Below are 25,388 nucleotides of genomic sequence, written 5' to 3'. Positions count from 1 at the left end.
GCAATGTACAGCTTATCCAAATGCAGAAGAAATTTCATTTTTACTGACAAAAACATACTCTGCCAGTGTAAGCTTACAGTATGATTCTCAGAGCTCTGCCTTCTCTAGTTGTGAGTATAGCTCAAGGACGAAGTATTTATACCTCACACATTAAACAAAAATCAATGTAGCATCAGTGGTGGGTTGGAGTGACTAGGGAAGGAGGGGACAGGAGTCAGTGGGTGTGAAGGGAGAGGCGGAACTTAAGTTCTGGGGTTTTTCCCCATTTGACTGTGCGGTTCCTGGAGTGTGACCTGTCCAATGCCATGAGGAGATCTTGATCAACTAAGCGATGGGAAGGATCATTTGTTCATTGAGCAAGCAGCCACAGATAGTATGGTATGTGTTAAATGCGAAAGGATGTACATAGTCTTAGGCTCAGATGTTTAAGTTCAGGCAGTCCCCAGAGATAACAAGTCCAGTGAAATCCATTTTGAGAGAGCCCAGCATGCTGTTTTTCTGAGAGGAGCCACCAGAAACTGGTTTTGTTCTCCTTTCTCTCCTTTCCTGCCCCGTGATTGATGGCAGGGACAGAGGGAGCGGGGGCCCCACACTCAGAGGATTGAAAACCTCCAGCTCCGAAGACATTTTTTTCACTCGCACATCAGCCCCAGTGGCACTTTTTTGGCCCCGCTGCAGAGTGCTCTGCCAAACGCCGGCCGACAGGCACTGCTCTGCCAGGGTTTGTGCCCATTTCATTCACATGTCTGGGGCTGCTGTTTTGTTTCAGAGCTGCACAGTGGCTTTGGGAGAAATCCCGAATGCGGCTGCGGAGGCTGCTGAGAGTGGATAAAAGCACCGGCAGCAGCTCAGCAGCAAGCGGAGTGCCCTGGGGCAGCCAGTGGGACTGAGGGGGGCTGCTGGCTGGGAATGGCGCAGATTTGGGGCTTGCCCAAGGCACAGTTTCAGGGCGAGCTGACCTGGGGGTAGATGCTGTGTGAAACAGCTTTCCAAGGAGAAGGTCAGGTGAGCGGAGAGCTTTCCAGATGTGAAGACAAGAAGCAGAGCTGGGGGAGCAGGAGGAGCACCAGAACCTGTTCCTTCCCACCTGATGTGGCAGACTTTGTAAGCACAACCTAGGGCAGATTTGACCTTTCCCTGCTCTTTTTATTTAGAGAACCAGAAAGTTAGCTGAATGTTAAGCAGGTAGATTATCCTAGGCAATGCTGAAGCCTGCAGTGTGCTTGCAGTCGAAGAGGAGAAACAAGGGCTGTAGAGATTGCTGACAGCCCTGGCGGGGATGGTGGCAGAGTACTCGAAGGAGAGATCTGAATTCTGGCAGGAAAATGCTGATTTTATGAAAATGACAGAACTGTTATTGCCCCCTTGACATCAGTGGGGGCCAGCATTTTAATGTAGAGCTTTACTGATAGAGAAAGGTCATCGGTTTATATTAATTTCAGAGACGTAGATTGGGGTAGCTTGGTGGGAAGGAGGTTTTAATCTCAGCAAATCAGCTGAAGAAAGAGGCAGGTGATAATTAGGGGGAAAGGATAAGGCAGAACGGTCATCTTTTTTCAGATTTATCTCGTGTCTGAAGTATTTTAAAAAATGCAGGGGAACCATACGCTTCATGTTAGTTCCCCTGTTGCACTGGGTGTGGGAAATCAAGGCAAGCTGGCACTTCGTATGTGGAAATCTGGTGTTGAGTGTCCCAAGATGAGTACCAGGTTGAACAAGGGACACTTGGATCGAGGTAGAACAACCAGCTCTGGGCACAATCCTGGGGCTGCCCTGAAGCTACGGGACGTGCTTATTCCCAGCGCTCTCTGCTGCGTTTCAGGATTACATCTGGAATTGGCAAAAGTTTCTGTTTTATTAACATAAAATTGTATTAAGTCTAAACTGAAAACAGTGTTTAAGCACTCCCATAACTGTACCACAGATTGTTTTTTTGTTTTTGTTTGTTTTTCCTGAAATCTTGAGAAAGCTATTAGAGGAGTAAATTTGGTTTTGCTGCTGACATTTTCTTGTTGTTAGGAAAAGGAGCCGAAGAGCAGTATTTGGAATGCAGATTTGTGTAAATTAAAATGTTAACAAATCTGACCTATTCAGCTGAAACTACTACAACCAAGATAAATTCCCTGGATACCAGTTATTTCTCCAAATGCTTATTGACACATTTATCAGTGCCTGTGACACTATTACATTAAGCTGTGTTGAAACAGAACCAGGTTTTCAGTCTCCATTCGACCCTCTACATTGCTCCTGCAATGCAAAAGCGCCTCAAAGCAGGTGCGAAAATAACTGTCAGAGCTATTCTGTATCTGAGAGACAGGTCCATGTTCCAGATCCAGCATTTGTCTTTCAGAGGGGAGAAAAGTCACTTCAGGACTGGTGTTTCTAGCTCAGCATTTCTGTTCCATGCTCATTAAATGAGACTTCACAATGCTCTCAGCATCTCCACTTAAATATTGGTTTTTTACTGGTTTCTTACATTACCTTCAATTCATGAGATGTCCAGGAAGCTGGATGAAGCGTTCCAGCTCGTTTTGTGTCATGAGAAGTGTTTTGGTTAACCTACAAGAAGCCTATTTTAAGACAAATTCGTATAGTTTGCTGCTGTTTCTTAAACCCTCATTTCCACAAACCAAAGAGGAAATTAAAAACTCAGGCTCTCAAATTGTGCTCGTCTCTCTAAATGTGTCTGACACTGAAGATAGCAAAATGAAAAGCCAAGGTATTAAAATATTGATGGCTTTAAAGTTATCTTACCTGGTTCCCATTAATCTGGATGTAAATATGGTTACAATGCTCTGTGTCCATTCACTCATTACGACTGCGCTTAATTGAATGGATCCCCAAGGAAGATAAAGATAATTGGACTGCACTTCATAAAAATTATTAAAGGAGGACAGTTTAGCAACAGCGTGATTTAAGCTCCTGGATGCCTAAGAGTGAGAAATGCCAAAGGTGGAACAAAGGAACATCTATCCCTTGAACTAATAGGGAAAATTACAGGGATTTAGAGTGCATCAGAGGTTCAAAGGTACATTCAGAGAGCCAAGCTTAGATGAAAAAGTTAAAAGCAGATACTTGCTCTGATACAGGAAAACGTCAGAGAAACGTAGGAAATCTGTAGCTGATTTAATGAAACTAGGAGGGAAAGATCAAATAGTGGTAGGAGCACAGAGTGTGTGGATTAATAGGGAAGGCCGTGGATACATGAGATGGACAGGTTGTAACAAAGTTCAGGGGGTAGGAGGGCATCATGCTAATTTATTTAATTTTTGGCAGGTTGCTGCAGAAATGGGTGGTACTACTAGGAGACGCTACCCAACTGATAGCTTAATTTAGCAGTGCATCTGAATTCCAGATTTCATTGCTCTTTTTTCCCCTGGGAAGAAAATAACAAGAGATAAAAAAGGGTCAGCTGTCCCCAGCTGAGGCTTGGAAACAGGCAGAACATTCATATTTCTGTTTGCCATTCTGAAAAGTAACATTTCTCCTTATAACCATGGAAAAGGGACCAGATCTGTTCTGCGTGCTAGCTCATTTTTTTCACTGCCGCTCACTCTGGCGTCCCAGGCGGGGATCGAGCCCAGACTGTCAGTCTGACAGGGAGCTCCTGGTGCAGTAATCCAACCCCATCAGCTCTTTTGATTTCTCTGGTGGCAGAATATCTGTCTCAGTAGCACAGTAAAGCTGCACTGGGGCTATAGTATAGGCAATAGCATCCTCTGAAGAGCTTCCCCTAAATATTTTATGAACAGACTTCGAGCAAGCAGGAGGAGAAAAAAAAGAAATGAGAGAAAAGGAGCTGGTTGATCCCACACTCTGCTCGCAGGCCAATAAATGTCGAGACATCTCAAATGTCATCGAGGCTTATTTGAGATAATAAGTATTTTGGCTCTGCAGTGCTTGTAGTCTAATGTTGCTAACTTTTTGAGATCCCCTTTAGAAAGGAGTCCCTTCCTGGCACATTCATCTCATGTTGAAGAAATGAAGAAAGTCAGGAGCTCCGAGTTGCTTCTTCCGAATTTCTGTATGTTTATATTTCTTTTAAAAGTGATTGGATCTCTGCTGCTGCAAACGCTTTTAAAAATACATGAAATCCGATTCTATGATTACTACACTTGGCTTTCCGAAAATGTGATGTTGCTAGTCTTTCTCAAGTGAGTGAAAGATAAAAGAGAGAGCCTGCCAACAACTGAGTTAGTGACTTATTTTATTTATGAATGAAATGGCAGGATTTTTGTGGGGAAGAGGAGAAGTTCTTCTTATTAGCAGAGACAGTTGATTTCTTTTCCAACACTCTGGTTTTGGTGCAGCTAGGCATTTCTGATAGAGCAGAAATTTGAACTGTTATGTTAAAAAACCCCAAACGGTATGCTGCTCCTCCAGAAACTGAGCGGGAATTGGTTTTTACCATCTGTAGTAACTATTTTGAGTATATTTATCTCCAGGTCATTGTAGTAGCTTTTCAAAACCTCCTTGTTACTTCATTTCAGATGTTGGCCAGGAGTAAACAAAGCATTGCAGTGGTGACAGGAATTAGCTTAGCCATTGAGACTGCTATAATTCATCCTTTGTGAAACAGTCCCATAGATAGCAATCCACTGGTTTGAGATTACCCAAATACAGTGGTTTTAATCTGGGTTTGTCTCTTCCAGCCAGCCAATACTCTTAAGTATAGCCAACAGGTAACGCAGGCTGAGCCTTGCTTTCTGTACTAGAAAACTTCCCTCTGACAGGAGAGTCCAGCAGCTTTCAATCCTTTTTCCACCCCTGGAATATAACAAAAGGAATTTATTCTGTTCTAAATTATCGTTGGCTGTGTTAATTATTCCCCCTCACTGCATATCAATGCAGTGTTCTGCAAAGCTGCGCCTCCTCCTCTGAGCAGGGCTGGAGGAACATCTGCTGCAGTGTGAGACTGAAGGATCTCGACGCAATACGAGGGATACATGAGTGAATCTGTGCAGATTATCAGTCGGGTATGTGTACTGACAAAATACAAAGAATGAGGGAAAGTGACATCTAAATGGCTTGACTGCATCCTAAGAGTTTCTGTTTCCCATTTTCCTCACTCAAATTAGCCATCTCCAAGGAGCAGTGAGGACTAATGCAAAATTGGTAAGAGGATGTCACCTTCTGACAGGCACAATCTAGCATGCACCGTGTTTGCTATTTGTATCTACTGCAGGAGTTCTTTAAAGGGAGAAGGATTCTGGTTTTCATGTTCTCTCCATTATTTTTTCCAGAGAAGAACTAAAACAAGGTTGTTAGATTCTGCTGAGCTACAAGTATCTTGCTTTTAAAGATGAAGTTCCTGTATCTCTGCATTAAAACATGCAGAAAAATGCATCTACAGCTGAGCTCACAGGAGAACAAGAGTGAGAGATTAACAATTATTTTGCCAATGAGGCGCATCTATTTCTGTGAATTTGGACCACAAGCCCCTGTATTTAGCTTCCAGACTTGTAGGCTCCCAAAGTATTTTACAATGACTGAAATGATGAAGGACTCTAACAGACTTCCAAGGGTAAATGGGTTTTCCACTTCTCACAGCATTCAAATAATGATTGGAAGTCTTTGTGGAACAGTCTTCAAGCCAGACATAAACTACTGAACTCTTAGCAGAGGTAAGCAGGTGAAATACTATAGCATCCTCTGTACAGCAGGTTGGACTCTGTTTTACTTGTCCCTTCTAGCCTTGACCTTCATGTTTCCAAAATGTTTCCCTTTTCTGTTGACAAGCAGTTCTCCCCAGCCCTGTCGCACAGCAGGCTCTGCCCTCGCTGTCTACCCGGCTGCCACACACCATCCCAGGGATTTGCGGAGCACAAAGTCATTCTAGGGGATGAAAACTACTCTATGAAAGTCATTTATCACTGAATACTGTGTTATTCCTGATACCTTGTAATTTTTCAGGTCCATGTAACAAAAATGTAAATACTGAAGCTTTATATATTAATATGCCTGAAATCATTACTTAAAGATAAAACTGGTTAAATTATTCAGTTATAAAATTATCCCATTTCCACAGCAGCATATCCTGTCAAAGGAAGAGCTGATTAGCCATAAGCTGAATTTAGCCAGTAGATTTATGCTTGATTCTAGTTTACGTTTCTATATTGTACCTAGGACTGATTTGAGCTTGCTCCATCATTCCAGCATGAATTTCATTTTCTTGTTACAGACAAGAATGACCTTTTTCAGCAAATTATGGTGAGAAGCACTACCACTCATCACTGAAAGTTAATTTTTTTAGTGCATTTGGAAACGCATCACGCACCCAATGGAGGACCACTTGTAGTATTGTGAGATACCAGAAGTTAGCAGATGGGGAGGACTTGAATCTGCTCTGAGTGCTGCTGGTCCAACATTGCGTAGTGGATTTCCTGGTAGCCTTTATTACAGAATGGGAAAGGTGTGAGCGAAGCCTCGTCATAGAAATAATGCCATTTGTTTTAATTAAGAAGGGAATTATGTCAGCAGCTCTGAAGCCTTGTTACAGTACCTAGAAAGAATATGTCTCCCTGTTTGCATTTCTCAAATAGCTGTGGCTGTGTGTCTTCCTGGTGGGTGTTTCCAGAATCATCTATAACCTTTGGTCTTCTGCATGATTGCTACAACTCACTAAATATGAGTTTTTAGAGCTCTTGTATATGGAAAGGTTTTTTTGATTATTTTTCCTTGATAAAAATCCGATAGCTAGGTAGACTAGCAAGAACAATAGAGGAAAGGGTCTGAGCTGTGGGGCTTGGGAGACAATAGCATGAGTACGTGTTTCACTAAAAAAAAAAAAAAGTGTGTTTGGAGATGATAGGAGAAACTTTTAAAGAACAAAAGAGCTTTCCAAAAGAAGAGGCTGGTAAATAGCTTGGAACCTGTGGGAGTCCAATGAGTAGATAGGAAAATAGCCATAGTATTTACTTCCAGAAAAAATCACCAGCAAGATGAATGGGACTCATATGTAATGTGCTGGAGACCAACTGGTTACACAAATTTTGATGATCTGTTGGCGCAGTTTGAATGTGAGTTTGTGTAAGCTCAGCTTAGCTGTGGTTTCATCTGCACGCATTCACTCATTATCCTCTCTCTGTTTAGACACTAATGGCCCTGTCATCACTGGGGGGTTTAGGAACTTAATAACATTGACAAGCAAAGAGAAACACTAATGAAGGAAGTAAGACAGCGCAACAAACATGTATTTAATCATACTGCCTGGACAGGCCGAGCACGTTTTATGGCCACCTCTGTTGCTAATCCTTGACTGATAGATGTGTGATACTTAATCCTTGACACCTGTGCTTTTGGGGAAGGAGCACTTTGCACGCTCTGGAAAAACATAGGAGAGCAGAGCCTCTTTGTTTAAGCAAGCTGCTCATTCTGATAGTTTCCATGAAACCTTATGACTCTCTTCCTGTTATTTCAGTCTGTGCAACACAAATTCTTTGGGATTCAGAAAATCACGGACAATCTGTCACCAGAATAAGCAGTCCTACCGATTTTTTAATGCTAATTTTGAACTTGCCTTCAGTAATTCTTCGCCTTGCTGTCGGCGTCATGGAAGTGCCTTATTTGTGACTGGGACACGCTGTGTCTTCTTTGCCATTCCTCTTGCCCTTTGAAGGAGGAGAGCAGCAGAGCTGTTTGTGAGGGATGAGGAAGGACCCGTGATTTTGTGGCCATGCCAACCCTCTTGAGAAGTTGCTTTCATGTTTGCAGACCAGTTGCTGAGGAGGCTTCATCTTTTCTGATGAAGCTGACAGTCCCTGTGCTCCAGTGAAATGCAGCTGTCAGAGGAGCTGATGGGGAGCCCACCTCGTCACCACAGCGCTGCTCTGCAATAAATATCTGACAAGGTGATCTGCCGCACACAGCTGGCATTTGTCTTGGCCTTACTCCTGTCCAAGGGCATTTCATTCCCCATCAAATTATGTTTTTAATAAAGAGGATCAAATAGAGCAGTGGTGTGGCTTTTATCGGACTAGTTGTTCTGTGAAGTTTTTCAGACTGAGTCCTTGTGAAGATGTGCACAGAAGGATGCTCTAACCACAGAACAGAGAGAACCAGTGTATAAAAGAAAACCTACAGCCAGTTTACATCTCCCATGAAGGTGATTCCACCAAGAACGAGTCCTACGCTTTGGCTGAAACGAAGAGTTTCCTCCCACTCAGACAGTGCATATGGAGCTATTTACTGCCTACTGGACTAGCTCCCCAATTTTTTTTTTAAATTCTTTTTTTCTGTGTGGATTAGACTCTCTTTTATACACCTGGCTTTACAGAATCATAGAATCATAGAATAGTTTGAGTTGGAAGGGACCTCCAAAAGTCATCTAGTCCAACCCCCCTGCGCTGAGCAGGGACATCTTCAACTAGACCAGGTTGCTTGGAGCCCCGTCCAACCTGGCCTCGAATGTTTCCAGGGATGGGGCATCTACCACCTCTCTGGGCAACCTGTGCCAGTGTTTCACCACCCCATTGTAGAAGATTTCTTCCTTATATCTAGTCTAAGTCAACCCTCTTTTAGTTTAAAACCATTACATCTTGTCCTATCACAGTAGGCCCTGCTAAAAAGTTTGTCCCCATCTTATTAAGCCCCTTTTAAGTCCTGGAAGCTGCTCTAAGGTCTCCCCAGAGCCTTCTCTTCTCCAGGCTGAACAACCCCAACTCTCTCAGCTTTTCTTCATAGCAGGGGTGCTCCAGCCTCCTGATCATCTTTGTGGCCTCCTCTGGCCCCACTCCAACAGGTCCATGTCTTTTCTGTGCGGAGGACTCCAGAGCTGGAGGCAGGACTCCAGGTGACAGGACACAGTACTTCCTTTAAGTATTGCTAGCATTCAGATGCTATAGCCTCTGCAGGAGGTTGTACCGATTCACGTGTTAAACTGTAATGACTTATTCATATTTGGGCAGCCTACTGAAGACATGTTACCAAATTGAAAAGCTACATGATTTGGGGTTGACCTATTCAGATAAAACAAACCTTTGAGTTTAATTGGATCCGATTATAGAGTCTGAGCAAGAATAGGACTGATACCCAACCTAATCCGTTCTCTTTTTTAAAATGTGTAAATCTTCAGAGCCTCTTCTATAAAATGCCACATATACTAATAGTCTATAGACCCTTTTCTTTCTTCACACACATTTTAGTATGTTCAGAGAGTTCTGGTGCAGACTGGTTGCACTTGTTTCAAGTTGGCTCATGAAATCCCACCTCTGACTACAGTGGGTTGGCTTATACATTATTCAATAGTAAAATCCCAGCTGAAAGGGGGGGGGGGGGGGGAGGGAGTTAAGTATCGGAGTGAAAAGCTCACCGGGTCCTTAGCATAATCTTTGTGGTTCAGACCTGCATTTCTTTTTCCATTTGAGCTTGTCTTACAGTGGAGAATAGTGTATCATTCCAATTTTAGATAGAAGACTACCTGCTCGGCTCAGGCAGATTTGAAGTTTTTCTTCTGGTACGTCACATACTTTCCAACAGCCCCTTCCCCTCTCTAAAGGGATTATTGTCTAAATCTGCACCAGGTCAAGTGAAATAATTAAACACAAGCTGGCTCCACTAATTAACTTATCCACAGACCATTGTCTATTATTAGCATTTTAAAGAGAGACTTTGTTAACTCTTTCTTCCTAGACCTAGTAATGTTTTTTTTTAATAACAAAACCCATTCCTGTAAGTTTCTTTGGCTACATTTCATACTAAAATATTATCATCAGCACGTTTGCCAGAGCATGAATGAGTTTACAGGATGTTTGTCTGCAGCAGCTACTTTTCTTAACAGAACATAAGAAAAAGGCAGCTTAAATGCAAAGGAATGTAAATGTCAGAAGACCAGATATAGAGCCTTGTATTCTGAAAGTATTCTTAAAATGGGAAGTCGTAAGTGTAAACAATGAAGAGACTATATAATTAAAATGGTGATATATCTAGTGTCTTTATGGTACATCTCATCAGAGCTTTGGAACAGCATCAGGATCACAGAATATGGAGTTGATGGGGATTCAGTACTTCCAAAAAGGCAAAAATATGTGCACAGGGACAAAAATGTGGGAGTTTGCTATTCTGCGACATGAATACTGTCTAATTCCTTGAGTTCTGTACAAATTAGTATCCAAAAAGGAGGCAGAAGGTGGCTCTTTGAAGGGAAGAATAACTGTTCTTGTTAGACACTTCCAAGCATAACTAGACTGACTATAAATAATCATAATGTCAGGCACCGAGGTTTGGGATAGTCCCCATTCACCACATGTTGGGAGAGGGTCTCTTGGATAAGGCCAGCAAGGTGGCATGTGCAGGCAGGCCGGAGCTGTGTGCAATTGTTCCCAGAACTGCACATTAAAGCATCTAGGAGCTTGTAGTAGCAGAGCAGTGATGTGGTTTGTTCTTTTGTCATGGTAACCTCAGCATTTTTTCTCCTAAATTTTAGGCTAAATATTTTCCTTTCATTGTCGTTCTGTTATTCCAATTTTTTAAAAAAATGTGGGGATTTAGTGTAAGAAATCTTCATTAAGTAGAGTATGTGTCAGTACAATGATGTTTTATTCAAGCTATTCATGTTTTGCACTTAAAATGCTTTCTGTTCCAAATGCTTTTCTAGAAAAATAAACATAGTTTTCAGTTAAAGTAAACAGGTCACATACTGAGTGACCTCAAATCTGATGGCTAAAATTTAGAAGGGGAACTAATTGGATAAAAATGCAGTGACTCATATTATCCAGACATTCAATAAGTTGGCCTTTCCAGTCTTAATTTATACAGCTCTCTGAAAAATAAATAGATTGCAGTTTCGCATTCATACCAGCATGGAATTCATCTCAGTTTATGAGGAAGAATCTTTTAATGGTTCAAGGTTTGGGCAGATGCTCAAACAGAAGTGAACTGACCAGATTTCTGTTGCCTGGGGGTGGATAGCAGGGTTTGTAACTCAACTGCGAGTGACTCTTGTAGAATTAGTAAAGCTTTTCTGGTAGATGTCTGCTTTTCTAAAGGGAGGGTTTGATACCACCCAAGCAAGCATATGCCAAATACAATGCCTGCTTAGGAAGTGTTGTTTTCGCCTTCTGAAGGTGAATTTCAGAGAGATAAGAGCAGTATCCTGTGTGGTTTGCTTGCAGCAGAGTGGAGCTGGCCCAGCTGTAGAGATCTGCAGTGTTTGAAATATCCTACAATACGTTGTATGTGTTTGCTCACGGGGGAGCTTGTACTGAGGTGAAGTGAAGTAGTAGATGAGAGGATACTCCACACATTATTCATTCTGGAAGTGGTTTGTTTTGGAGATGTGTATGTTTCTGCAATTATTTTAGCCATTAAACTTCAGCCCTGAAAACGCTTTCATCTTGGCTGATTCCATCTTTTTGTGGCCATGGCAATGCAGAGGAGTGTGATGGGAAACGCATTATTAGATTTGTAAATTATGTGCATTTTTCCCCCCTCAATGTTTGATATCAGAAGACATGATGTTTGACAGAAAAGGTAATGAACAGTATTTGCTTGTAAATCAGCAGCTCGATGTGGTTTGAATGAATGCATATTTGAGCATAAAGAGAAAGTCGGGAAGGGTTACCAGTGCTCCTCACTCAGAAAATCTGCCCTGCGAATGAGAAGTGGAGGCAGCTTCCATCAGCATTGCTCTAGAGGCACTGAATGGCTGCATGACTTCAAGGTATCCTCTGTCTGCAAAGCAATCCCTGCCCTGGCCACGGCGCGTATAGACATATCTAAACTGACTTTCCATGAGCGAACTTCACCAGTGCTAGTAAAATAGCTTGAAGAGCAGGGAAACCCGCAGGATGTTGAATGGATCTTTGGGTAGGTGGCTCACCTGCAGCTCCTTTGGCCATGGCAACATTTCTGTGAACCCCCAAACAAGAGAGCTGGAGAATCTCTCTGCTGTATCCGTGTGAGCAAGAGTTCAAGCATCAGCAATCATTTATGCAGATAATCCTGATTAGGCAGGAAATGCCCCACAAAAGTTTCCCACCCTCAGATTAGGACAAAATAATGAATTTTTAAAGTCGTAATTACAAGTCAGAAAAAAATCTGGAGAGAATCAATGTTTTTATTTTAATAGCTACAAAAATGTCACATTGATATTGATCTTTTAAATGATGTTTGACATTTTAAAAGATCAATTTTTGTCCAAGTTATCTCAAACGATTAAAACCATTTTAAAGAGACTGTTTTGCAATGTAAAAATAAATTTCAAGTGAGGGAGAGGTTTTGAATGCCCTTCCTTGGGAGCAGTTTCACTCTTGGCATGTTCTGATGAAAAACCACTTTGTCATAATATTCTCCACCAGTTTTCATCCTCAGGCCCCTTCAGCTCTCTATATGGTCTCTGCCACTACTGTCATCCTACCATATCAAAATGGGTTTTTAGGGATGTTCTTCTGAAAACTAATTCCACCGTTCACAATAAGAGCCTATTAATGTAACTCAGAGTGACCACTGCCTGCAGTATTAGCATCTTCAAAGGCTGACTGACAGATCTGAGAAATGGATTTTGCATTATTGTGCTGACCCCAGATGCTGTAGCAGGGCAGGTTTAGAGGGGAGTACAGGCATGGTGCTTTTCTTACAATGTCCATAGGAAATAAGGTAGGCTAAATTACTACTTAATAACCAGATGTGCAGGGGAGCATTCAGGGAAAACGCATCAAAACATCTTGCAAAAACTCATTTAAAGTTACATAAATTATTGTTTGCGTTTTCACATGCAGTTATTTTCAAGTCTAACCAGCTGTATCTGTTTGGAATGTCCCTAAATAAATACATCATTACATAAACACAAAATTTGTTTGGGGATTTTTTCCAATGAGGTCCAGGCCCTGTTTCCTTCACAGTATTGCACAGACTGTGAGAAGGAGGTGTCTGAATTTCAATGGGACATTTTGACACAGAAAATCCCATTCTTAGTATGTTTGGTGTTTCTAAATCGCATGCTGACAGCTACCTTAAAAGAAGACACAGTAAATAATATATTACATTTTTTGTTAAAGAAATTTGAATGTAAGTAGAAAGTCCAAGCAGGTGATTACATTTCATTTAACATTTTTCACCCCCTTTCGATACAGCAAGCCAACGTCTGGAGCATGCTGATGCACTGTACAGGCATTTTGCTGACAGGCTTCCCAGCAGCATATTGGTTCACTGCTTATTCGGAAAGCCGGATGATTGCTATTCAAGGAGAGCACTATGTCATGATCTGCGGTGATAACGCCGCTAGCCCGCCGCCAGTGCATTATCATCTCACAGGATGCAATTACCTGATAAACGGTGACGCTCGCCGTAGCCATGCATTGGTTATACGCCGCTGCAAGTCCAGTCCACAAAGTTCAGAAATCCTTAAGTACCATTGATGTGTTCTCTAGCGGGTCCCCGGGTTTTATAAATGAGAAAATAAACGAAGTGACTCAAGGCGCAGAGACGCTCGTCTGTGCCTTCTCTGTTCCAAACCAGAATAAAACGTGAAAGAATTATCTGAAAGACATGATGCTTTTTATTGAAGAAATAATCACAGAGTCACTTATCAGAATCAGGAAACCTGCTTTATCCTTCATTGCATTATAAATAAGAATTATATTTGTTCTGGGGAAACAAGCCCGAAGTACACTGCAACACGTTATTGTGAGTGACGCGCGGGGAGCGACTGAATAAATACTGCTTGTCTGTTCCATTAGGTGATTTTGTTTCTTAGGTTTCTCCGCTTTCCTTACCAGGAATGAGTTGTTTTACCATTTCAGAGGTGCAGTCTGACCAGTTACTGGGTCACTCGTTACTGGGCCTGAATTCAAAGCTGACCGGAGGGAGGATGCTGGCTGCCAGGCAAGGAGCGTGGTGGTGAGGAGGAGGCAGGGGCTGGCGTCTCCAGCTGTGCCCCCATCTCCTCACTGCCAGGGTGGTCTCTCCTGCTGCAGGGAGAGTGCTGTTGTCCAGGCCAGCCCATAATGATCTGGAGGATGGGAGAAGGAAGAAACATCTGTCTTACAGCCTTCTGCCTTTCCAGGAATGGGGAGGTACAAGGGAGAACAAGGGTGGGGAGGAAGAGACATTTGCAGGGATGGAAGATTAAGGGTTTTCTGCAGTTACTATTTTTTATCCTTTTTCTATTCTTGATGTGAACTCTGGCAAAGGCTATAAGCTCTGGATTCAAAGGGATATAGAAAATGCCGTGTTAGATGGAACAACCCATGTAGTGCAGCATCCTCTCATGATACGGCCATCTGTCAGAGCTTCAGGCATGAGCTCTTGGAGCTGAGTGTTTGGTGGTTATGTCTCGCGCTAGGTGATTAGATGTAAAATTACACAGTATCATCCGAACTTGGAACATAAAACCACTTCCATGTTCTGTCTTGACTGTTCATACGTTTCTTGGCAGAAGCTGTTGCAGACACCAGCTTTCAATCCTTTCAAATTAAATGTCAGTTGATGGCGGAATCGTCGTCAGCACGAGCGTCCTGCTCATTCTGCTTCCCCCGGCGCTGGAGAGCGGTTCTGCACCTCCTGAGCCTGCTGATGAGCAGCTCATCTGGGAGCAGTTTCGAAGGAGATCTTTGACTTTCTTTGGCTTCCCAGAGGAATTCATAATTATTTCCTCCTTTATCATAGAGTGCAGCTGGAGGCTTCAGCTCCATTAGAATTGCCCTGGTAATTTCACAGTGTGAAATTTACAGCAAACAAGGGACATTAACGTTAAATAAATTTATGCAACAGCAACCCTCACCCAAGTCATTAAAAGTGTGTGCAATTTTAAATGGATGCTTCAGCATGGCATTTGATAAGTTTGTTCATTTCTTTTCCCAGTCTGTTAAGTATACGTATACACACACGCATAAATTTTTCTGTCAGAGGTATTGGTGAAAGCTGGCTGTGGCCTCAAATGTCACCTCCTTGCAAAAACTTTAAACATGGCCGTAATCCCAACCGCAGTGGAGTGAAGAGAGACTGTCACTGAAGAGCGGATTTGTGTGTGTGTGTGCGAGTGTGGGCCTGTGTGCGACTCAAATAATCCAATTGAACTATGTGGTGATTCTGAATTATGTCTATTTGAAAAGACAGGATATCATAAAGACTGCTAATATGGTGGAAAATTATATTAAGCTGAGACAAGACAAAGTTGATTATGTGCTAGACTAGTGCAGATGTGCCTGGCGCTAGTCGTTTATGCATATTGATTGATCTTAAATATAGCAGAGCAGAGGATGGGAGTGGTGTTTGTATGGTTATTGATTTTGTTTCAACTCCTTGGGCTGCCATTGTAAGCTTTCAGATCCAACTATCTTGACTGATACAACTCCTGATCAGAAAGCTTGATAAGAAAGCAGGCATGAGGCTGATGTCCTAGCCAAAGAAAACATGCCGGTTACGTCCTTTTAGAAGCAGACTGTTACACTTATGTCATGAAGATATTCAGAATCATGACAGCTCTTTATAGCTCAGTGCAGCCTGAGTGTAAAATTCACTGGAAGGCCACGGTTGGGCTTCAGCAGGCTTTGGGTTTCAGCTGGTTTGGGGTTGACCCTGCACTTGGTCACTGATCTGGACAGTGCATTAAACAGTCTGAGAGTGCTCACGTGAGGCAGTTTGCTGCGTGATCTGATTTTCTTCAGTTTGCTAGAAGGAAGATACTTGGTTTCTTAATTGATTAATTTTGGCTTTTACAAACCTGCACGAACAGAACTGTTGTTTCTCCACCTCTCCCACATTCCAAGCAGTGAAGCTGTAAACAGGAGGTTTTTAATACCGTTCTTTGGTTGCTCTCTCATTCCTCGTGAGTCTTTATTAAGAAGGTATTCTTTAGTACTGCTGTGCCTAGAGCCACTGACCTTTGCCACCAGGAAGTCTGGCTTCCAAGGGCTCTGTAACTCTGCTAGCATCATTTGCATGAAGCTTGAAACGTGACATGCGAGCAAAATAAGATGCTCGTTTTCTAATAAACAAAGTATTTAGGAGTAGAGGGAATTAGACCTTAAGCAGTCAATAAAATGGATGTGTGGCTGTTTGCCCTGGGAATTTCCTAATACCCCAATCCCAAGAGTTTATACATGTGTATGGGCGTCTCCACCTACCTGGACTGCAGCCTGAGCTCCCTGCAGGTGAAGTCTGCCAACACAGATGAGTTTTCATGATTATGGTTTAGCTCTAAACCAGAGATTTGTAAGCATGTTGAATTGAGTGCATATCACTTACTTTGATTTATGCTTGAGCTAAGGTGAAAGAACTCTATCTGTGATTATAGACATCAAAGACAATATATTGAAATTCAGTTCTTTTAATGTACACATCATTTATCAAATCCCTGCCCAATAATGCCAGCATTTGCTGCATAGAAAATATAGCTTGATGGATTACCTGCTTCTCACCATCTTTCTGAAGGCCAAGGAAGGCAAACACAGAATTACTTCAGAAATGTCAGACTCAGGCTCTTTCAGGCTGGGGAGAGGGACTGAAACCAAAAACCACAGGGCAGTCAGAAAAATACATAGGCAGGGTGAGAATTTCAGGGACAGTCCTCAAAAGAAATGAGTTGCTTTGTTTCCTGTTCTCATCAAGAGCAGGAGCAACCCACTGAGTACAGGCAGAGCATGCATCACCTTTTGCAGAATTTGGCCTGGTTTAGTGCCTGCTCTTGAGATGCTGCTGATCTAAAAAAAGCACATTTTTACATCTAAAACAGCAGTGATCTGGACTTGGATCCATAACAGCCAGTTCTTGCCTGGGATCTAAAAAAAATGGCTTTGAAATATGAATTTCAAATTAAAACCAGGAAAAAATAAACAGCGTAAAATACTTTTATTTCTTGCTGAGCTTCTATTCAGTTCCTGCTTCCTGTTTTGACAGTGTAAGTTATACTTGGGCAGGAAAAAAAGGAAGCCCACAAACATAATTGCAACCATGTCTAATTAGGCAGAGCTATGTAAATTTAGCGTTTCTACATGATTATAAATGTCAGGAGAGCCTTAGATAAGACATGAGAGTTTTGAGTATCTCTTGTGTACCTAGTCTAAAATGTCCTTATTGCTAATCCTATTCATCTGGAGTTGCTTCCTAATTAGAATATTTATGGGCTAATAAGGAGGTGAACAAGACACTCCAGTTCTGTTCCAAAGGTGAGAGTAGGGATTCATTAGACTCAGCGTCTCTGTTTTGATTGCTGTACAATGTAATTAACATTGTGCTAGACAATCATTTTAGATTTACCTTAACAACAAATATTTAAGAAGATTCCTGTTGTTCTCTCTCTCAGGTCTGCTGAAACCCAGAGCAGTTATGTCATCAGCTCTGAGAGATTTTGAGGTTCCCGGATGGTTTTTTCCTATTTTATTTTGCAAACTGTTCTGACCTCTGTCAGTTACTGATGTTTCTGAGTTTTGTCCATACTAGCTAAAAGTGACTCTGGTTTGCATATTTTATGAATTTGTATTTTATAAATTTTATATCACTAAGACCTATTTTATAGGAAATACTTATTTTGATTTTTTTTTTTCCAGAATATTCAGTTGCATGTCTGTATCTGGTGACCTGGTATAAAAAAGAATTTTTAAAGTCAGATATAGTTTAGCTGTTTTTAGGTTATACTGCCATGAAAGCATAGTTATTGGATGACGTTCAGTGTCTGACTCCAATTTTTCTTCTCAAAGGGGCTCTCTCACCAGGAGCTGAGCCCAGGCACAGCAGCAGCAGGAGAAATGCTTCCTACATCCAGATCGAGAGAGTACCAGGGCAGTTCCATGAGTTCCACCCCACTGGGTTGTAGACTTTTGTGATCCACCACTGTGTGAGGATTTGGATACTTCCTTAGTGGGATCTAGTCATCCCCTCTTTTCCCCCTTGAGGGAAGGTCCAGTCCTTGCCCACCCTTCCAGCCCAAGAGCTCAGTCACAGAAGATACCTTCCAGCCTTCTTCCTGCTGCATCCTCTCTGGCTTTTGCAAGACATTTCTTACTTCTTGCTGCCAAAGCTCCCATTCCAAAGGACTCCTGAGCGCAGCCAAAGGAGAGATGCTTTTTCCCTGAAATCCAGGGGGGAAGCTGTGAGGACTGCCAACCGCAAACCACTGGGGCCAGTGCTGTTTAGGCCAGGGAAGCTGGAGTTCAGTCCCCCCAGCCTCCGAGGTATTTCCTGTTGGATTTTAGAAAGGACCAAGGCATAGAGTTTCTTTTCTCCCTCTACCCATCTCCCTTTAAGCCCTACTTCTGTCTGAAAACCATGCCATGTCAGAGTTCTGCAAAGCAACATCCATAATAAATATAAACACTAAATTGTTCTCAAATTTTTGCCAGTGCTGTGGCCAGTTTCAAAATCAACTTCTTTTCAAGGGTAGGCTGCTCAAAGCAAAACCTGGGGGTCTTGATCTCCTCTGTTTGCTTCCCTTCACATACTGAGAAATGGACTCATTGTCTGAGAAAACAATGTTCTGTGACTTTAAAGGTGTTATCAGAAAAGTTGTTAAGATGGCAAGTCACGTTACTTCAAGTCTTCTCTGTATAAATTATGGTTGGGTACGAGAATCTCAAAGATAGTGATAAATATAGCAACATTCTACTGCTGATGGAAATCATTATCAGCCATTATCAACTTTAATTAATATATTCACATTATTCAAATCCAGGTAGAAAATGTTCTTTGGCATCAAGTCTAGAGTAATATGGTTTGTGGCTTCTGTGTAGCTTGAAAAGCAGCTGGCAACAGGGGAGCAACTCTGGGGAAACACTTTGTTTAGACTCAGGGTCAAGCACATTATATGTCCTATAGACCTCACCCATTTTGCACGCCTGTGTACAAGGGCTGGAAGGTCGCGTGTTTCCAAGGGATTTTTCTCTCCCTGGTGCACTGCTTCTGCACCAGAAGAGCTTTGCTGTTGTTTATGGCATCTCAGTTGTCTCCATAGCAACCAGGGTATACACAAGCTGAGGAATACACAGTTGAAGATGCTAGGAATGAGCACTGGTAGCAAATGTTCTTTGCTATGAAAAATGATTGAAAACAAACAGAAAATATGGCTAAATAAGCCTCTGCTAGTTCTAAATGGAATGTTTCTTGAAAATTTCCATTAGACCTTAGCAGCTCTTTAAATAAATAACCAGTATGTCCCCTTCCATCTGAGGATTTCCATCTGTTGATTTTGTTTGTTTGCTTTTTTCCCTTTTATAAAAATACCAAGGCCCAATTCTGCCATGTGCTGCAGACACAGCCCCAGGAAGCAGCACCAGGCGCGTGGGGTTGAACGTCCCCTTCCACTTGGAAAAGAATCTGAAAAATTACATCAGGCAAATGTACAGACCCTCCCAAAAGCAGCCTGCCACTCCAGAAACAAAGCCACAAAACCCTGAATCCGCACCTGCGTGTGCCCCTGCAGCGTAGCTGGGGGCCCGTTTAGCCACCGCAGCTTTCCAGGAGAGAGAGGAAGATTTCTTACAACAGGTATTCTCTGTTCATCGGCTGTGCTAAACCTGGCCCCCACGCAGCTGAGGACAGCGGGCTCCATTTTACGTACACAATAAAGCAAATGAGAAAACTGCCTGAGGAGATGCTCCTGCATCCATCTCACCCGCTTCGTGCCCGCTCCAGCCTGCTCGCAGCATGCCAGGCCCCTGGCACGGGCTCACGTCGTCTCTCTGCAGGCAGTGCAGTAATAGCTGGATGATTCCCCCTCCCTCGGTGCACATCTTCTAGTGTTTAGACCGGAGGAAGGTGCCAGCCCAGGATGGTCTTTTCTGTTTTGAATGAAGCGGCAAAAATGGGATCTCTGTGATGTGCGTTGTGTTTTCCGCTTCTACCCCTTCAAAGTGACAGGGCTGACTTCATGTGGGGCAAGGTCTGTCCTCTAAATCAGTGACTCCGTGGGCTAATGGTTTAGTTAGAGACCTTAGAGACTCAAAGTAAAGACCTGTTACAGCTGGCTTTAGTTAGCACTTTGTTTCTGCTGTCAGATAATATGTTTCTAAACCTGAACTGTTCTGACATTTGCTACAAGAAAAGAGAAATAAAAAATCCATATAGCTCCCGTTAACCAAGAGTGAGGTAAACACTGCAGTTCGTGGGATGAGATAAAACTTTACACCTCTGGGACACAAATGTGAGTGCAACTTATGATAAAATTAAATACATTTCATGATCTCACCTTACTCCCCACAGGGAGTTAATCCATCTCACAAAAATCTTGACACATACTTATCACAGCCTCCAGCTTCTTCTTAGGAGAGACCAAGGACCAGAGTCCTAAATCCCTTCACATCCTGCCTGAAGAGGATGGTCCCACCAGCTCCACATGGAGCCCGGTCTTACAGCCTTGCTTGCAGTGAAGTACATCAGCTACTAGTCCTCCTTTCACAGCACCGTTTTGTCTGCGAGGTGAAGGAAATAAAGCAACATATATATAACATTTACTGAGTGTAAGTTTGCACACAACCTCCAGAACCTGAGGTGAGAAGCTCTACAGAAGTTTTAACATTATATACTGCTGTAGGAGTAGGATAAATACTTATTTTCTTTTCCAAAAGTACACGTCTCACCAGTATTTAGGAGAGCATTAAACTTGGAATCTGATCATCCCCTTCTAAACCTGCTACAGGGGTAAGATGTTAAACAGGACTCTGAAGAAAATACTGTGCAGTTTTGGGGATGTTTCCCTTGTGTCATGCAGAGAGCTGAGATTATAGAGCATGGGGCCACAGACAGCTGAGATGGTTCCACTTGAGTTCCACATCAAGACCAAAGCAAAAATAGTTAGTTTGAGGGATTCTTCATACCACAATCTATATAGCCTTTCCTTTCTAATTGTCAGAAAGTATCAGTACTAGAATAAGGACTGTCGTTTGCAACCAGTGTTGCCTGAACAATTAGAGCTAGTGTGTGGTAGCCTGAAGTGGCATAAGATACCCCAGGCTGACTGCGGGTGATGGGGAGCACGGGAGCAGATCCTGTGGAGGGACTAAGGCACTGTAAATCCATACCCCAGCTTGTCTCAGAGTAATTTTTGCAGTTATCTTTTGTTGGACTAGTTCTGTCACTGAGTGTAAAACGATGAATTGCTGCCCAAAACTTACAGTCGATCTAGTTACAATAGCAAAAAGTAATGCTGTAAGTAATTCTGCTCAGGAAACTGGTGCATCTCAGCAAAAGGACTTTCTTGCACATAGAAACAGGTCTCAGCTGAGGTGGGGGGAAAGGAGATAACAGCCAGTATTGATTTATCAATATAACTTTACTTCTGTGCATAAAGAAGGCTTAAAACTGTATTCAGCATCTCAATCTGGACTCCCCAAACTGATGAATGACTCTGAAAATATAGTCTTAATTCCTCTGCCTGTTCCCCATTTGAGAAATGGGGATAGTTCCCAGCTCACAGAAGTTTAATGAGTATGAATTTGTCAATATTTATGCTTACAAAGAAAATAAAATATGCTGGCATTATTTATAGCATTTCAGTAAGCTCGTCAGAGCAGCATCATATATGATCAGGTCATGGGTTAACAAGGATTAATTATCTTGGCAGAATTATGCTTTGCAATTTTTCATTTCAGTCTGTTACTTTTGAGTGTTTTATAATGTAGGCTACTAAATTCAGGGTCATTTTGCTTCATGTAGGAAATTCGGCACTTCCATACGTAAATGTTTTTTAAGAGGAAATGTAGCCAGAATTGGAGAACTGAAATGCTGAAACTCTGTCTTACAGCTACTAGCCAAGAAACTGCTACATTCCTCCAGTTTTATAACTGCAAGAATTGCGTTTCATCACATACAGGTGGTTGGCAAGTTCCCCTTTCATACTTTGTGGCAACGTGAAGTTAATTCCATATTACACTAACCTGGGTGGTTGTCAAGGGGGACTCTACAGTGCTGACTCCTTTATAAAATTTCCCCTGCTAAGATGGAACCTGCTCCTGGTCACTTAAAGGCCTTTGGCACTTGCAAAGATTCTGTGCATCCCTTAGATGACAAAAAGCATAGAAATTAAATGCTGCTTGATTAAGGCCCTGATCTGAGAAAATTAAATTCTGCCTTCAATTACTGAAATGGCTTGTGGCTATTGCTCAATCTTCATTTTACATACAGTCACAAGAACGGGCCCAAGTTACCCTGCCAAAGGTCTCCCTGTACAGCTGGGACATCTTAGGATTATCAAAAATCCTTCTTGGTCTACTTCCTCCTCTTTCAAATTTCAAACAGGACATTTAAATTTCACACTTTGTATATCAATACACTTCTTCCGGAGCACTTTCCAAAAACCTGTTCTGACCAGACCTTCTCCTCGTGCCATTGACATTGAGCAGTTTGTTTCCTGGATGATGATGATTGCTCTCTTTGTAGTCTCACCTGGACATACAGTGACTCTGCTAACAGAGATCTGATTAAGGCTGACAGGCCCAATATGGGAAGGAAAATGTCCCTGCTCATCACAGCGAATTCTTGCAGTGGCACTCTGCCAGCCCAGCTTCTCAGTCATTTAGTTTATCAGCAGTTTTTCAGTTTATCACGAAGCTGTTTGTTCCTGCCTCTCACTTCCCCAGTTTTATCTCATCTGAAACCTTCTGAGCAGGCAGTATATTGAGTTGTACAGGTCTTCTTTCTCCAAAGCAGAACACACATACCCTGGAGGGTGGTGAAGTCCCGCTGAAGCAGGGCTCCCACAGAGCTGGCATCGCATCCTTCAAAAGGCATCTGCAAAGCGCCTGACTCACTGGGAGGTTGGGTTTCAGACCTCATTGAAGCGTTTCTCTGCTGAATCTTTGGGCACAATTGAACCCAAAAGATGCAGATCATCACCAAAACTAAGTTTGCCTAAGTGCCCTGCAGCCACTTTCTATTGCAAACCTATGATTGCTCAATATAGCAATCAATATTTTCCTGGGATCTCTCTGTTTCTCATTCCCCAAATGTACCCCAGAGAGCAGTGAGTGCAGAGAACCATCAGTAAGCTCCACAGGAAGCTCTGCGCTATTAAGACTGCTCTCTGCAAATATTTCTTTAGTTTGGTGGCCTTGCTTTTGTAAGAGTACACATAATAATCCATTCATGACTTTACTCAAATCCATTAATACAATGTTTAATAAAAAATCTTTCTTTTTTATTTATCTAATACATCTACATATAAACATCATTAGCTTCTAAAAAACAGCTGAGATGCCTCATTCCGAAAAGTATAGCATTTTATCCTCCATTAATCCTACATCTTGTTCAGTGAGTGATTTGTACCACCTAAATGGTTGTAGCTGTGTCGCGTTTGGTAAATTATCACAAACTTGCTCTGGACTTAAGTGGTTTTTTCCATCAGATTCAGTCTGAATTGTATCCCTTCTTCTTCTACACCAAGACATAATACAACAATCGAGTGTTGAATCAACTGCATATTTTTATTTCTGTGTGGGACACCTTTGGTGCTATTAATGTACACAAAATGAGCAAGATCAAATCTCGTTCCTATTCAGATGTCTTTGTTTCATGTCGTGAGTCAGAATTTCCAGCCATCTTGAAATCCTTCACTCACAAGATAAGCTTTTGGTTACTTTTCCCACAGCATTGAAGATCTTTTCCTTTGCACCTGTTTTCACGTAAGAATTGACTTTCCATAATCACCGGGGCTTGCAGGTTAGCTCAGATCTCGTCCATGCAGCAGTGAGAGTAGGGGCTGGGGCCATGCCATGCAAAGCAACACTACAGTTGCTGCTGAAACAAAGCAAATTTCCACAGCTTTGGGCGTCAGACTTGGCAGAGAAGAGCAATGGTGGAGGCAGGCAGGACTTCTTGCTGCCTATCCCATATTGCTCGATCCCCTGCGCTGATCCAGGAGACCAAACATTAGTGATGCACACAAGGTGTAGTACCCATGATGGCTTTTAACAGGGAGTCTTCCAGCTGAGTCTACACTGACTGAACCTGGCCAGTTGATCGTGTCTGGAGTGTTTGTCTACAGCACCTGGAAGAGCGTAGCCCTCTTTTTTTTGCAGGCAGAGCTGGTTTTGACAGAAGCCCCTCAACTTCCCAACCAAACCAAGTTTCTTTTCCAGTGATTCTGTCGATCACATTCTCTCTCAGCAAATCGACACAACATGGCCCTACCCATAGAGGGTAAAGCAGCTCTTAAGCAAAATACAATAGGGAACATCTCGCATTAATCTCTTCTCAGTTATTTGACTGTTTTCCACTAACCTTTCATTCTGCCAAATTTAATTAAATCAGCTGCTTTTCCGACTATAACCTGTTCCTTCACTGTTTGGATGTTCCCTTCAATTCATAATGGTGAAGGCACATATGATATGCAGCTAGCAAGGACTTAGTCAAGCTATTTTCTTAAAATAATTCTTAGCAATGATAATGAATGACACCAAATTAGTTTATTTTATCCAGACCATACGGAGTCAACACAGTACCGGTTCCCAAGACTTGTGTTGTGCTTCTGACTGCCATTAATTTTAAAGTACAGGATCCTTGTTGTACACACCACGTGTGTACGTATAAGATTAGATGAAGTGGTTTGAGTATGTTATGTTGAATATATTACATTGATTTTATTTTTTTAATTACTGCATTGGTAGGATTTAGAAAACATCGTGCTCCTAAGAATAAAAAGTCTGACTATAGTAGCAGTGTCATGAGCATGAAATTTCAAGCCTATCTGCAAAAATCAGATCAGATATAAATAATGAGCAATATTATGAATATTTATTCACCTACACTGATCTTCTTGATGATCTTTTTCAAGCTTCTAGCCCGACCGAGCTTAAAGAAGAAGGCAGTTTTACCTGAATTGTGAAAGGTTTTTCTTCCTCTTTTTAATCAAGCAAGATATACCAGAAAACAAATCAGGCTGATAAAAACAGAAGTCAGACTTACAAGAAAAACAGCTGTAGCAGCTAAATGGCTTAAAGCAGAGAAAGTAGGAAAACAGCATGTGGGGCTAATGATGGGTGGTTTTCAGGTTTCAGAATACATTAAGGCATTCTCCCTGTTTATTAAATTGCTCTGGCAGCATTTGACAGCAAAGGTTTTGTGGATTATAAGAGTGCAGTGGACATAACTAGGATATTGTTTTTTCCCAAAGCCTGGCCTTTGGGTAATCACCAAGAAGTTACACACTATAGGAAGAATTTGGTTTGCACAAGTCCAAAGAAGGTCATTTTTTATTTTCAAAAATGTTTCTCAGATTGTTGTCTACTTTCCCTTCATTTGGTCTGCCTGGGGTTTTTGGATTTTTTCCATCTCTCAATGCTTACTCCTTTTGTCAGAAAGTGGCAGACACAAACTAGAAGCAGCATCAATTTAATGCTGGCATATTTACCAAAGGGCAGCTCTTAGCAGCGCCGGTTGTTGTGTGACCACCTAGACATTGAACTATTGCTCGTCTCTTCCTCTCCAAGAAAAGCCGAAAGTAATTTCATGGTTTTACAAAA

The 25,388-nt window shown here is 42.1% G+C and overlaps 1 protein-coding gene across 1 annotated transcript in view; it reads left to right on the top strand.

Annotated features, from left to right (window-relative positions):
• The window catches only part of CDH4 (cadherin 4), a 466,340-nt gene that overhangs the window by 381,696 nt on the left and 59,256 nt on the right, over positions 1–25,388 (top strand). The gene's annotated exons all lie outside the window — the stretch shown is intronic.

Source organism: Strix uralensis, chromosome 18 (genome assembly GCF_047716275.1).
Source record: "Strix uralensis isolate ZFMK-TIS-50842 chromosome 18, bStrUra1, whole genome shotgun sequence".
Taxonomy (NCBI): Eukaryota; Metazoa; Chordata; class Aves; order Strigiformes; family Strigidae; genus Strix; species Strix uralensis.
This window is presented reverse-complemented; position numbering and strand designations above follow the sequence as displayed.